The sequence below is a fragment of the Charadrius vociferus genome, unplaced genomic scaffold (genome assembly GCF_000708025.1).
Source record: "Charadrius vociferus isolate BGI_N301 unplaced genomic scaffold, ASM70802v2 scaffold228, whole genome shotgun sequence".
NCBI classification, from domain to species: Eukaryota; Metazoa; Chordata; class Aves; order Charadriiformes; family Charadriidae; genus Charadrius; species Charadrius vociferus.
Window position 1 is genome coordinate 4,155,174 of NW_009649864.1, and position 4,355 is coordinate 4,159,528.

Consider the following 4,355-nt stretch of genomic DNA (forward strand, 5'->3'; position numbering starts at 1 on the left):
GGAAATAATTGAGAGAGAGGACAGTGTACACGTACCCCAGGAAAGTAATGGCTGAAAGGGCACATAGGCTAAATACAAAGACATGTCATTGCTGGCTTTGACACGGATTATATAAAAGTATTTGGAAAAGATACACTGGCCATCTGCTGTCTTATGCCTCCTCATGGGCTCCAGCTGACCCACCGCTTGGTGTCATTTCTCATAAATACTGCTCGAGGGCTGATCCTTTATTCCTTGCGAGGAAAAACAAAATGCAACTGCTGTCTGCTTTTAAAACTGTGTTTTATACGACATGCAAGGGTTTTCCCAGCCAGGCATTCAGGCGTGTCGTGCCCAAGCACCAGGACCACCCGAATCAATTTGAAGGCATTTTGAGAGGAGCAGGAGGGGGCTGTGCGGAGGGGTGCTCAGCCCCTGGATGACGTCCTGGATCCCTCAAGAGAGGAGAGGGATGCAGCATCTTACTGACAATGGGTCGTGGCATCAGGCAGTGATGCATGGACTCAGGTGAGCCCAGGGCTGCACCCCAAAACAGGCAGTCCCCTCACCTGTGTGAGGACATGGGTGACCAGCAGCATTTCATGTGGCTGTGGACATCTGTGGCTACCAGTGGGAAAAGAGACCAGATGCTCAGGGGCAGCAGCTGGAGCCAGACTGACGATTCCCTGCTGGGACTGGAGCCTGGATTTATCTAAAATTTAGGTAATTGGCAGGAACTGAGGCACATGAACCAGTGCAGAGCCCAGTACTGCCTCAGGGACCCTTCACCTCTGACATACTGCCAAACCACCACCCCCATGCTGGGGTTGCTGCGCCACCGCAACAAGCAGCAAGCCCAGCAGAGATGGACCTTCTCTATCCCCTGCTGAGGTTGTCCTCATCACCTTGTTCCAGCTCAGCCATGACACAGGCTTTTGCCTGCACTCCGAGGCAGGCAGCTCCCCCCGTGCTAAGCTGCAAGGTCTCCACCCTGCTGACAAGCCTCTTTGCAAACCACAGGGTTCACTGCAAATAAAATACACCAAAAAAAAAAAAGAGCCCCAAAAAAGGCCGAACCACCAAGTAACAGAAAAGACGTAACGTGGCTCTGGGTTGGTCACGTCCCCCACTTGCTGGCTGTGAGGTTAGCTCAGCCTTTTGCCTCGATGGGCCTTCAGCCCTGCGCCACGTCATAGCACCCCACAGCATGAGTAAGTCAAAGCGAGTACTTTGGTGAGATAAGCGGTGGGCAGTTCAGCTATTGCACAAGGATGAGGGATGCTCAGATGCAAGGTGCGATACGCAGCAGCTGCTGCGTTCGTGTGCTTCTCACACAGCCCTGCAGAGACCTGGCTGGTGCAACCCCTCTCAACCTGACGGTCTTCCATGGTAATGCCATCAGGAGGTGCCTTGCAGTGAGAAACAGTCTGTATGGTCACCAGGGACGCTGGCCAGGACACAGCCCTTGGAGACATCACTGCAGTGGGGAGGTGCAGCCTTCCCCAGCACTTACCTCCTCCTGCTGGGATGGAGCTTCACAAGAGTTTTCTAGAGGGGAAGGATGGACCTTCTGGAATGCTGTGAGAGTCAATGTGGGCTGAGGATCAGCATCCAGAGAACCAGGGGCAGAATGGGGATGTGTCCAGAGCACCCAGGGGACACTGAGGCCGAGCATAGGGAACAGCTGGGTGCACTGCGGCAGTTGCACACGTGTCCATGCATGCCTGGCCTTGCATTCCCACCTCTGCTCTCCTCTGGCCTCCAGGACAGCTGTAAGAAATCCCCAAGCCTCTCCCAAGGCTTTCAGCTGTGGGAAATAGCTGAGCTGTCGATTCCTCACGGCCCCTTCCACCCTCTAGGTAGGTGCAATGTTTGAGGCACTGCTGGGGCCCCATCAGCCACCCCTCCATGGGAGCAGAGAGCTCCCTGTACCACCCACCAGATGGAGGAGAGGAAGCGGTGCTGACAGCAGCATGTCCCCTTGGCCCGGCAGAGGGACGTCCCAGAGGCAGAAGGAAGGAAGGAAGACACTTACTCCAGCTCCGGGGGAAAGAGCATCCTCAAGATGCTCAACAATATTCTGCCGTTAAAAAATGGCTTATAAAAAAAAAAGCCAGCCGCCACTGTCCTGTGGTGAGGAGCTGATGCTCTGGGGCCATGAGCTCTCCCATCCATCATAATCCTCTTCTCATGCACGTTCCCATGAGTATCTCTGGAGCCGTCTCTCCACAGACAAGTCCCAACTTGGAGGCTGTTACAGCAGTGATCCGATACGATAGTATCCTGATGCCCATTGCTGAAGACAGCCCACTTGTGGAGCAGCATGGTCCCATGGCTCTCCTGGTGTCCATTCCCTTCAGAGTCCTCTCCTCTTGTGCCCATCTGGACATCTTCAGTCATTCTCTCCCGGCAGAGCCCTCCAGATCGGCACTGCCACCACGGAATGGCTCTGCCGGCTTCCCAGTAATCACAAGTATGCTCTGCCCAGCAGCGCGGGAACATCGTCAGCCCAAGTGGTGATTAGTGATGATTCAGGGGATTTCACCACAGCCGTGGAAGGAGACCGGCCAGTTTCTGCCGGCAGACGCAGCCTGGCCCACGCTTACTGAAACACCAGCTTTCCTGCCCGAGATGACTTCACCACCCAGCGCCCTAAAGCCATCTCGTTTGCATCTCACTGCTGTGGTCACCTCCAGCTTGTCCCTGGCCAGCTGGGCCAGTGAAGCAGGAGAAATTCCCTCCATGCTGAAGCTGGTGCACGGGCAGGGCTGGTGCTAGCACTGAACCTGCCATCAGTTCTCCCTCCAGTTTTGCTGCACTTTGAAGATGCAGCAGTATTTGAACTGCAAACAGCCTCTATTTACACCCCAACAAAAGTGTCCTCAGTGTATGTGCTAACCACTCTGCTGGATCAGGCTAAAGAAGATGGGGTTTCAGTGGAGTTAATTCACTTTTTTCCAGTCTCGCTCATTGCCAAGTAACCCAGGAAAGCTTTGCTCTGCTCGAGTATTACCATGAAACACCGTCACAATAAGTCACTGCAAAAATATAAGTTGACACTTCCAAGGTCTCCTCAGCAGAGGTTATTCTCAGTTTTACTCTCTGATCATCAATAACAGATGTGGAAAGAGCAATCGGAGTGCAGCCATCAGCTGAACCTCGCACCCATCTGCACTAAACACCGTGGGAAGCTGAAGTCTTTACAAAGATGAGGGACTTGCACGTGTATGTGTCAAATTAATCTTCAATTCTGGTTTTATTCTGAACTTGCATCATAGAAAGCTTGGGGTTGCCCATTCTGTATTTTTAGCTGAAGCTTTTGACATTCATTAAAATCCTCAATGTTCACATTTTTCAAAGTGTTACCCTACATTTTCCCCAGTGTTGATCATGAGACATTTTGCCCTTTGAAAGTTTATATTCATATGTATATATACATACATATAAAAAATATACATATGTACATATAAATATGCATATATATGGTTTCTCATAGTCTTACTCACTGGCTGGAGGAGGAAAGCAAAAATCTTTGGTAGGTTTGGATGCATCTCTGTTTATTTTTACCCTGTCTACTAATGCAGATTCTCCCCGTTAATTGTCAATCCCAGTTCGAGCCCACGCTGCCAATTTAATTACTAGACCCACACTGTAGGTGTGGTAGATACAGCTTCTCACCTGGCGCCCTCATCCTGGCTCTATGCAGCATTTGGCCAAAAAAAAAAAAAAAGGCTGGTCTTTCAAAAGATGGGGGAAACCCGGTATCTTCACGCAAAAACAGCTCTGCAGCCCACGGGGAAGCCCTCACCGCTGGGTTTTGCTGGCTCGTAGCCAGTGAGGTGCGGTGGGGCTGGGAAGCCAGGGTAAGCAGGCCATGCCTCGAAATGGAGCTGGTCAGGAGCTCGTGTCATTTCTGTGTAAGAAAATAAACCCTAACATGTTAAAACCAGGGGAAGAGGGTCAAGCGATGCAAGAGACCCGGTTCTGATTAGCCTCTCATCTCAACATCTTAGGCTATGGCGTGTCCTCCTCCATCGCTGGGCTTAGCTTCCCCTTCACTGGGGACAAATAAAATCTCACAAAGCCCTGTGATGGTGGAGAAGTGCCCTGTCCCACTGGTGGAGGGCTGGAGCAAACGGTCACATGGGCTATTTCCAGCTTTATAACTGTGATTTTTTTAGGAGAGGAGGGAAGGCAGACTAGCCAGAGGAATGAGGAGCGGCCAAAGGAGCCTGCTGTTTCCTCAAGGGAAAAAGAAAAGCAAACAGGAGATGAAAAGGCTGTGATGCCACCTCCCTTCCCAGAAGAGTGCCCTGCCCACCATGCTACCACATTGCGTGTGTGGGTGGGTGGAGAAAAAAAAAATCACTCAAACT